The sequence below is a fragment of the Oncorhynchus masou genome, unplaced genomic scaffold (assembly GCF_036934945.1).
Source record: "Oncorhynchus masou masou isolate Uvic2021 unplaced genomic scaffold, UVic_Omas_1.1 unplaced_scaffold_3221, whole genome shotgun sequence".
Lineage (NCBI taxonomy): Eukaryota > Metazoa > Chordata > Actinopteri > Salmoniformes > Salmonidae > Oncorhynchus > Oncorhynchus masou.
This window is the reverse complement of record NW_027009636.1, coordinates 26,123-37,939: the sequence shown is the minus strand read 5'-3', so window position 1 is coordinate 37,939 and position 11,817 is coordinate 26,123.

Here is an 11,817-nt window from a genome sequence, read left to right as displayed (position 1 = left end):
TTTGTGTGCTCTAGGGCAACAGTGTCTAGATGGAATTTGTATTTGTGGTCCTGGTGACTGGACCTTTTTTGGAACACCATTATTTTGGTCTTACTGAGATTTACTGTCAGGGCCCAGGTCTGACAGAATCTGTGCATAAGATCTAGGTGCTGCTGTAGGCCCTCCTTGGTTGGTGACAGAAGCACCAGATCATCAGCAAACAGCAGACATTTGACTTCAGATTCTAGTAGGGTGAGGCCGGGTGCTGCAGACTTTTCTAGTGCCCGCGCCAGTTCGTTGATATATATGTTGAAGAGGGTGGGGCTTAAGCTGCATCCCTGTCTAACCCCACGACCCTGTGTGAAGAAATTTGTGTGTTTTTTGCCAATTTTAACCGCACACTTGTTGTTTGTGTACATGGATTTTATGATGTCGTATGTTTTACCCCCAACACCACTTTCCATCAGTTTGTATAGCAGACCCTCATGCCAAATTGAGTCGAAGGCTTTTTTGAAGTCAACAAAGCATGAGAAGACTTTGCCTTTGTTTTGGTTTGTTTGGTTGTCAATTAGGGTGTGCAGGGTGAATACATGGTCTGTTGTACGGTAATTTGGTAAAAAGCCAATTTGACATTTGCTCAGTACATTATTTTCATTGAGGAAGTGTACGAGTCTGCTGTTAATGATAATGCAGAGGATTTTCCCAAGGTTACTGTTGACGCATATTCCACGGTAGTTATTGGGGTCAAATTTGTCTCCATTTTTGTGGATTGGGGTGATCAGTCCTTGGTTCCAAATATTGGGGAAGATGCCAGAGCTAAGGATGATGTTAAAGAGTTTTAGTATAGCCAATTGGAATTTGTTGTCTGTATATTTGATCATTTCATTGAGGATACCATCAACACCACAGGCCTTTTTGGGTTGGAGGGTTTTTATTTTGTCCTGTAACTCATTCAATGTTATTGGAGAATCCAGTGGGTTCTGGTAGTCTTTAATAGTTGATTCTAAGATCTGTATTTGATCATGTATATGTTTTTGCTCTTTATTCTTTGTTATAGAGCCAAAAAGATTGGAGAAGTGGTTTACCCATACATCTCCATTTTGGATAGATAATTCTTCGTGTTGTTGTTTGTTTAGTGTTTTCCAATTTTCCCAGAAGTGGTTAGAGTCTATGGATTCTTCAATTACATTGAGCTGATTTCTGACATGCTGTTCCTTCTTTTTCCGTAGTGTATTTCTGTATTGTTTTAGTGATTCACCATAGTGAAGGCGTAGACTCAGGTTTTCCGGGTCTCTATGTTTTTGGTTGGACAGGTTTCTCAATTTCTTTCTTAGAATTTTGCATTCTTCATCAAACCATTTGTCATTGTTGTTAATTTTCTTCGGTTTTCTATTTGAGATTTTTAGATTTGATAGGGAAGCTGAGAGGTCAAATATACGGTTAAGATTTTCTACTGCCAAGTTTACACCTTCACTATTACAGTGGAACGTTTTTCCCAGGAAATTGTCTAAAAGGGATTGAATTTGTTGTTGCCTAATTGTTTTTTGGTAGGTTTCCAAACTGCATTCCTTCCATCTATAGCATTTCTTAATGTTACTCAGTTCCTTTGGCTTTGATGCCTCATGATTGAGTATTGCTCTGTTTAGGTAGACTGTGATTTTGCTGTGGTCTGATAGGGGTGTCAGTGGGCTGACTGTGAACGCTCTGAGAGACTCTGGGTTGAGGTCTCTGTCTCTCTCTCTGTCTCTCTCTGTCTCTCTCTCTGTCTCTCTCTCCCTCTATGTCTCTCTCTCTGTCTCTCTCTCTGTATCTCTCTCTGTATCTCTCTCTCTGTACCTCCCTCTCTCTCTGTCTCTCTCTGTCTCTCTCTCTCTCCCTCTCTCTCTGTGTCTCTCTCTCTCTGTCTCCCTCTCTCACTGTCTCTCTCTCCCTCTCTCTCTGTGTCTCTCTCTCTGTCTCCCTCTCTCACTGTCTCTCTCTCCCTCTCTCTCTCTCCCTCTCTCTCTGTCTCTCTCTCTGTCTCCCTCTCTCTCTGTATCTCTCTCTGTACCTCCCTCTCTCTGTCTCTCTCTCTGTCTTTCTCTCTCTCCCTCTCTCTCTGTCTCTCTCTGTCTCTCTCTCTGTCTCTCTCTGTCTCTCTCTATCTGTATCTCCCTCTCTCTCTGTCTCTCTCTCCCTCTCTCTCTGTATCTCTCTCTGTCTCTCTCTCTCTCCCTCTGTCTCTCTCTCTCTCTATCTGTATCTCCCTCTCTCTCTGTCTCTCTCTCCCTCTCTCTCTGTATCTCTCTCTGTCTCTCTCTCTCTCCCTCTGTCTCTCTCTCTCTGTCTCTCTCTCTCCCTCTCTCTGTATCTCCCTCTCTCTCTGTCTCTCTCTCTCCCTCTCTCTCCCTCTCTCTCTCTCTCTCTCCCTCTCTCTCTGTCTCTCTCTCTCTCCCTCTCTCTCTGTATCTCTCTCTCTCTCTGTATCTCTCTCTCTCGCTCTCTCTCTTTCTCTCAAGTGATTGCAACCACAACAACACCTTCTTTTCCTGTTTATGCCAGAAATCAGGGCTGCAACTCTGCAACTGAAAGAGGTTGACTCTGTTTTTACAGAAACATTTAGAGTGACTGAAAATGAAAGTGTGAACCAGTGTAACAGTGATAAAAGCATTTCTAGACATTTGATTTACGAGTAGTCTAACGAGATATTACTGTAATGAAACTTGATGTGAGTTACTGTGGTCATGCCATTATTTTAAAGCGGTGTAACAATAATCAAAGATGGGCCATTTTGGCTCAGACAGGGCTTCTAACTTACAGTACTTAATAACAACATTCAAAGTTAGATTTCTTTGAAGATTTAACAACATTTGCTGTAAACAAATACCATTTCATTTCCAGGCTTGACATCAAATTGGCCTGTCTGGCTTTAATAACATGTTACCATTAAGACAGTAGCTCACAAGATACTCCATCCAGACTCTGAGTGGTAAGGTGATAATGAAAAGCAGGTCTCATTGCCGAGAACTTTATTTAAAGCTGCAAAATGCCAACCAACAATGACATCCCATGTAAAGTGTCCATAATAGGCACTAGCCTGCAGAGTTCTAACCTCAAAGTGACACAGTCTGATTCTGTCTATTCAAACATGACTTTGTCATTTTTATCAACCTTTAATTAGCCTACTTTTCTTCAAACAGCAATTATATATTAAAAAAAAAGAACAGGACCCCGTCCTTGAATTACGTGCCGCAAGTATTTGTCTGACGTGAGTCGAGCCAAGTCTAGATTTCCCCTCCATTTTGAATCGCTGTGACACAGATGCCAGAGGATGTCATGACTTTGATCTAATCCGCCCACTGATCCTCCTCCTCCCCCTCCTACTCCCCCACCTCTCACTGCTACTCCTCCTTTTCATCCTCTAGTTACTTTGAGGAGATATGACCATATAACAGGGAGGAGATATAATCATATAACAGGGAGGAGATATAACCATATAACAGGGAGGAGATATAACCATATAACAGGGAGGAGATATAACCATATAACAGGGAGGAGATATAACCATATAACAGGGAGGAGATATAACCATATAACAGGGAGGAGATATAACCATATAACAGGGAGGAGATATAACCATATAACAGGGAGGAGGAGATATAACCACATAACAGGGAGGAGATATAACCATATAACAGGGAGGAGATATAACCATATAACAGGGAGGAGGAGATATAACCATATAACAGGGAGGAGATATAACCATATAACAGGGAGGAGATATAACCATATAACAGGGAGGAGATATAACCACATAACAGGGAGGAGGAGGAGATGTAACCATATAACAGGGAGGAGATGTAACCATAAAACAGGGAGGAGGAGATATAACCATATAACAGGGAGGAGATATAACCATATAACAGGGAGGAGATATAACCATATAACAGGGAGGAGATATAACCATATAACAGGGAGGAGGAGATATAACCATAAAACAGGGAGGAGATATAACCATAAAACAGGGAGATATAACCATATAACAGGGAGGAGGAGATATAACCATAAAACAGGGAGGAGATATAACCATATAACAGGGAGGAGATATAACCATATAACAGGGAGGAGATATAACCATATAACAGGGAGGAGGAGATATAACCATAAAACAGGGAGGAGATATAACCACATAACAGGGAGATATAACCATATAACAGGGAGGAGATATAACCATATAACAGGGAGGAGATATAACCATATAACAGGGAGGAGATATAACCATATAACAGGGAGGCAGGAGGGGGAGTTTGGATTGAGATTCCCTTATTTCACTGGAACTCGTTCTAAGGAGTGAGAGAGCTTTAATTCAGTGGAAAGTGGTTGTTTCTGTGCTATATTTGCCCCACCCGACCTTCCAGAGAAGGACTCCACCCTCCCTGCCTCCCCACATAAAGCCACGGCTGCAATATAGGAGTTTATGAATGCCCTGCTTCACCTCATTACGTTTCTCCCAAGAGGACTCAGATCTCTGATTCCACGGAAAGGGTTTGTGTGTGTGTGTGTGTGTGTGTGTGTGTGTGTGTGTGTGTGTGTGTGTGTGTGTGTGTGTGTGTGTGTGTGTGTGTGTGTGTGTGTGTGTGTCTGTGTGTGTGCGTGTGTGTGTATGCGCGCGTGTGTGTGTGTGTGTGTGTGTGTTTGTGTGTGTGTGTGCGTGCGTGCGTGCGTGTGTGTGTGTGTGTGTGTGTGTGTGCGTGCGTGTGTCTGTGTGTGTGTGTGTGTGCGTGCGTGTGTTAGCTAAGGGAGAGATGCATAATCAACCAGTCTACTTGAGATAGACCTACAAAAGGACCAGTGATTTTGTGAATGTGTGGTTGCCTTGATTTAGGGGTGTTGCTGTGGTAGCCTACACATGTTATGGTGTATACAAGAACACGCTATTTATGACTCCATGTGTGTGTGTGTGTGTGTGTGTATGTGTGTGTGTCCTTGCCTGAGTGTGTGTGCGTGTCTGTGAGAGTGTGTGTGCCTCTAATTGTGTGTGTGCCCCTGCATCTGTGTCGCAGACGATAGACTCCCATTGGTTTATGTATGCAGGCGTTGTCAGGTGGAGACAAAAATCACTCTGACCATATTATATGTAAAGCTGGAGGAAATTGCTAGGTTGGGAAGACTTAAATAGCTAGGCCAGCATCATAGTAAACATGCTGCTAGCTGAGCAGCTGGCTCCCACAACCATCGTGCTTCCAGCTTCCTCGAAGGCAAGGTTGGAGGGTTGGTTGGAGGGTTGGGCTTTGTACAAGCACATGCTGTGGACAGAGGTCAAGGGGAAGTAAAAAAAATGGGATACGCTCAATCAAATTCATTCTCTGACTGAAGAAAATGAATAAGTCACTATTATTAAACAGAAGTGTGCCACAAACCCCAAACTGTCAAGTCTCGTGTCCCGGTTCTCACAGACCTCTTGGTTGGGGATTCTTTTATAGAGCTTCCGTGAAATGCCCGGTGATTCAAAAAGTAGGCTTCTGTTTGATTCTACTGTTAAGTCATAATAGAAAATGAATTATCTGTCTGAATCAGAACCATATATCTAGAATGTATATTCACATTCTAAACATATTGCTCTGATTCAGGGCTCTCCAACCGGGAGGTGAAACAGTACTACATTGTTTCAGAGTGCGTGGCAAGGAATAAGTTAGTCCTAAATATTTCCAAAACTAAAAGCATTTACATTTGGGACAAAAATCATCACCTCAACTGCATCTTGTAATAAATAGTGTAGAAATTGAGCAAGTTGAGGTGACTAAATAGCTTAGAGTAACCTGTCAAAACATATTGATTAGCTAAGATGGGGAGAAGTCTGTCCATAATAAAGCACTGCTCTACCTTCTAAACATCACTATCAACAAGACAGGTCCTACAGGCCCTAGTTTCTACCTTCTTAACAACACTATCAACAAGGCAGGTCCTACAGGCCATGGTTTTGTCATACCTGGACCACTGTGTGGTCAGGTACCACAAAAAGGGACTCAGGAAAATTGTAATTGGCCCAGAACAGGGCAGCACGGCTGGCCCTTGGATGTACACAGAGAGCTAACATTAATAATAAGCATGTCAATCTCTAGTGGCTCAAAGTGGAGGAGAGATTGACTTCATCACTACTTGTATTTGTGAGAGGTATTGACATGTTGAATGCACTGAGCTGTCTGTTTAAACTACTAACACACCGCTCGGACAACCATACATACCCCACAAGACATGCCACCAGAGGTCTCTTCACAGTCCCCAAGTCCAGAACAGACTATGGGAGGCGCACAGTACTACATAGAGCCATGACTACATGGAACTCTATTCCACATCAAGTGGTTCGACCGTGATCTAGCAGAGTTACTCCACCTCAAGAATTGCATTTGGTGAAAGGCTCGGCACACACATACTCAGGCTGACTGATTCTCGTTCAGGCAAATGAGAAATAAGTGCACTCAGGATATCCGGAAGGCCAAAGTTAGTGACTTTAAGGAGCAGTTCTCTCTAATGTGGGTCGAACCCCAAGACGTTCTGGAAAACGGTTAAAGACCTGGAGAATAAACCCTCCTCCTCAAATAAACCATCCTACAAATGCTAGATTACGGAGACACAATTTATAGATCGGCAGGTAAGGGTGCTCTCGAGCGGCTAGATGTTCTTTACCATTCGGCCATCAGATTTGCCACCAATGCCCCTGATAGGACGCATCACTGCACTCTATACTCCTCTGTAAACTGGTCATCTCTTTATACCCGTCGCAAGACCCACTGGTTGATGCTTATTTATAAAACCCTCTTAGGCCTCACTTCCCCCTATCTGAGATATCTACTGCAGCCCTCATCCCCCACATACAACACGCATTCTGCCAGTCACATTCTGTTAAAGGTCCCTGAAGCACACACATCCCTGGTTCGCTCCTCTTCTCAGTTCACTGCAGCTAGCGACTGGAACGAGCTGCAACAAACAGTCAAACTGGACAGTTTTATCTCAATCTCTTCATTCAAAGACTCAATCATGGACACTCTTACTGACAGTTGTGGCTGCTATGCAAGATGTATTGTTGTCTCCACCTTCTTGCCCTTTGTGCTGTTGTCTGTGGCCTACTATGCTGTGTTGTCATGTGTTGCTGCCTTGCTATGTTGTTGTCTTAGGTCTCTCTTTATGTAGTGTTGTGTTGTCTCTCTTGTCATGATGTGTGTGGGGAGGAGATATAACCATATAACAGGGAGGAGATATAACCATATAACAGGGAGGAGATATAACCATATAACAGGGAGGAGATATAACCATATAACAGGGAGGAAATATAACCATATAACAGGGAGGAGATATAACCATATAACAGGGAGGAGATATAACCATATAACAGGGAGGAGGAGATATAACCATATAACATGGAGGAGATATAACCATATAACAGGGAGGAGGAGATATAACCATATAACATGGAGGAGATATAACCATATAACAGGGAGGAGATATAACCATATAACAGGGAGGAGATATAACCATATAACAGGGAGGAGATATAACCATATAACAGGGAGGAGATATAACCATATAACAGGGAGGAGGAGATATAACCATATAACATGGAGGAGATATAACCATATAACAGGGAGGAGATATAACCATATAACAGGGAGGAGATATAACCATATAACAGGGAGGAGATATAACCATATAACAGGGAGGAGATATAACCATATAACATGGAGGAGATATAACCATACAACAGGGAGGAGATATAACCATATAACATGGAGGAGATATAACCATATAACAGGGAGGAGATATAACCATATAACAGGGAGGAGATATAACCATATAACAGGGAGGAGATATAACCATATAACAGGGAGGAGATATAACCATATAACAGGGAGGAGATATAACCATATAACAGGGAGGAGGAGGAGATATAACCATATAACAGGGAGGAGATATAACCATATAACAGGGAGGAGGAGGAGATATAACCATATAACAGGGAGGAGATATAACCATATAACAGGGAGGAGATATAACCATATAACAGGGAGGAGGAGGAGATATAACCATATAACAGGGAGGAGATATAACCATATAACAGGGAGGAGATATAACCATATAACAGGGAGGAGATATAACCATATAACAGGGAGGAGGAGGAGATATGACCATATAACAGGGAGGAGATATAACCATATAACAGGGAGGAGATATAACCATATAACAGGGAGGAGATATAACCATATAACAGGGAGGAGGAGATATAACCATATAACAGGGAGGAGATAAAACCATATAACAGGGAGGAGATATAACCATATAACAGGGAGGAGATATAACCATATAACAGGGAGGAGATATAACCATATAACAGGGAGGAGATATAACCATATAACAGGGAGGAGGAGATATAACCATATAACAGGGAGGAGATATAACCATATAACAGGGAGGAGATATGACCATATAACAGGGAGGAGATATAACCATATAACAGGGAGGAGATATAACCATATAACAGGGAGGAGATATGACCATATAACAGGGAGGAGATATAACCATATAACAGGGAGGAGATATAACCATATAACAGGGAGGAGATATAACCATATAACAGGGAGGAGATATAACCATATAACAGGGAGGACATATAACCATATAACAGGGAGGAGATATAACCATATAACAGGGAGGAGATATGACCATATAACAGGGAGGAGATATAACCATATAACATGGAGGAGATAAAACCATATAACAGGGAGGAGATATAACCATATAACAGGGAGGAGGAGATATAACCATATAACAGGGAGGAGATATAACCATATAACAGGGAGGAGATATGACCATATAACAGGGAGGAGATATAACCATATAACAGGGAGGAGATATAACCATATAACAGGGAGGAGATATGACCATATAACAGGGAGGAGATATAACCATATAACAGGGAGGAGATATAACCATATAACAGGGAGGAGATATAACCATATAACAGGGAGGAGATATAACCATATAACAGGGAGGACATATAACCATATAACAGGGAGGAGATATAACCATATAACAGGGAGGAGATATGACCATATAACAGGGAGGAGATATAACCATATAACAGGGAGGAGATATAACCATATAACAGGGAGGAGGAGATATAACCATATAACAGGGAGGAGGAGATTTAACCATATAACAGGGAGGAGATATAACCATATAACAGGGAGGAGATATAACCATATAACAGGGAGGAGATATAACCATATAACAGGGAGGAGATATAACCATATAACAGGGAGGAGATATAACCATATAACAGGGAGGAGGAGGAGATATAACCATATAACAGGGAGGAGATATAACCATATAACAGGGAGGAGATATAACCATATAACAGGGAGGAGATATAACCATATAACAGGGAGGAGATATAACCATATAACAGGGAGGAGATATAACCATATAACAGGGAGGAGATATAACCATATAACAGGGAGGAGATATAACCATATAACAGGGAGGAGATATAACCATACAACAGGGAGGAGATATAGCCATATAACAGGGAGGAGATATAACCATATAACAGGGAGGAGATATAACCATATAACAGGGAGGAGATATAACCATATAACAGGGAGGAGATATAACCATATAACAGGGAGGAGATATAACCATATAACAGGGAGGAGATATGACCATATAACAGGGAGGAGATATATAACCATATAACAGGGAGGAGATATAACCATATAACAGGGAGGAGATATAACCATATAACAGGGAGGAGATATAACCATATAACAGAGAGGAGATATAACCATATAACAGGGAGGAGGAGATATAACCATATAACAGGGAGGAGGAGATATAACCTTATAACAGAGAGGAGATATAACCATATAACAGGGAGGAGATATAACCATATAACAGGGAGGAGGAGATATAACCATATAACAGGGAGGAAATATAACCATATAACAGGGAGGAGATATAACCATATAACAGGGAGGAGATATAACCATATAACAGGGAGGAGGAGATATAACCATATAACAGGGAGGAGGAGATATAACCATATAACAGGGAGGAGATATAACCATATAACAGGGAGGAGATATAACCATATAACAGGGAGGAGATATAACCATGTAACAGGGAGATATAACCATATAACAGGGAGGAGATATAACCATATAACAGGGAGATATAACCATATAACAGGGAGGAGATATAACCATATAACAGGGAGGAGATATAACCATATAACAGGGAGGAGATATAACCATATAACAGGGAGGAGATATAACCATATAACAGGGAGGAGGAGGAGATATAACCATATAACAGGGAGGAGATATAACCATATAACAGGGAGGAGGAGATATAACCATATAACAGGGAGGAGGTATAACCATATAACAGGGAGGAGATATAACCATATAACAGGGAGGAGATATAACCATATAACAGGGAGGAGATATAACCATATAACAGGGAGGAGATATAACCATATAACAGGGAGGAGATATAACCATATAACAGGGAGGAGGAGATATAACCATATAACAGGGAGGAGGTATAACCATATAACAGGGAGGAGGAGATATAACCATATAACAGGGAGGAGGTATAACCATATAACAGGGAGGAGATATAACCATATAACAGGGAGGAGGAGATATAACCATATAACAGGGAGGAGATATAACCATATAACAGGGAGGAGATATAACCATATAACAGGGAGGAGATATAACCATATAACAGGGAGGAGATATAACCATATAACAGGGAGGAGGAGATATAACCATATAACAGGGAGGAGATATAACCATATAACAGGGAGGAGATATAACCATATAACAGGGAGGAGATATAACCATATAACAGGGAGGAGATATAACCATATAACAGGGAGGAGATATGACCATATAACAGGGAGGAGATATAACCATATAACAGGGAGGAGATATAACCATATAACAGGGAGGAGATATAACCACATAACAGGGAGGAGGAGATATAACCATATAACAGGGAGGAGATATAACCATAAAACAGGGAACCAGATTTATAAAACAGATAAAAATACACCTTATGGAACAGCGGGGACTGTGAAGCAACACAAACATAGGCACAGACACATGCATACACACACACGATAACATACGCACTCTACACACACACGCACACATGGATTTAGTACTGTAGATATGTGGTAGTGGTGGAGTAGGTGACTGAGAGCTCACAGTGTGTTGTGAAATCTGTGAATGTTTTTACATTTGTATAAACTGCCTTAATTTTGCCAGACCCCAGGAAGAGTAGCTGCTGCCTTGGTAGCAGTTAATGGGGATTCATAATAAATACAAATAACAACCCTGTTCCTGGAGAGCTACCGATCTGTAGGTGTTTGCTCCAACCCTGTTCCTGGAGAGCTACCGATCTGTAGGTGTTTGCTCCAAACCTGTTCCTGGAGAGCTACCGATCTGTAGGTGTTTGCTCCAACCCTGTTCCTGGAGAGCTACCGATCTGTAGGTGTTTGCTCCAACCCTGTTCCTGGAGAGCTACCGATCTGTAGGTGTTTGCTCCAACCCTGTTCCTGGAGAGCTACCGATCTGTAGGTGTTTGCTCCAACCCTGTTCCTGGAGAGCTATCGATCTGTAGGTGTTTGCTCCAACCCTGTTCCTGGAGAGCTATCGATCTGTAGGTGTTTGCTCCAACCCTGTTCCTGGAGAGCTACCGATCTGTAGGTGTTTGCTCCAACCCTGTTCCTGGAGAGCTATCGATCTGTAGGTGTTTGCTCCAACCCTGTTCCTGGAGAGCTATCGATCTGTAGGT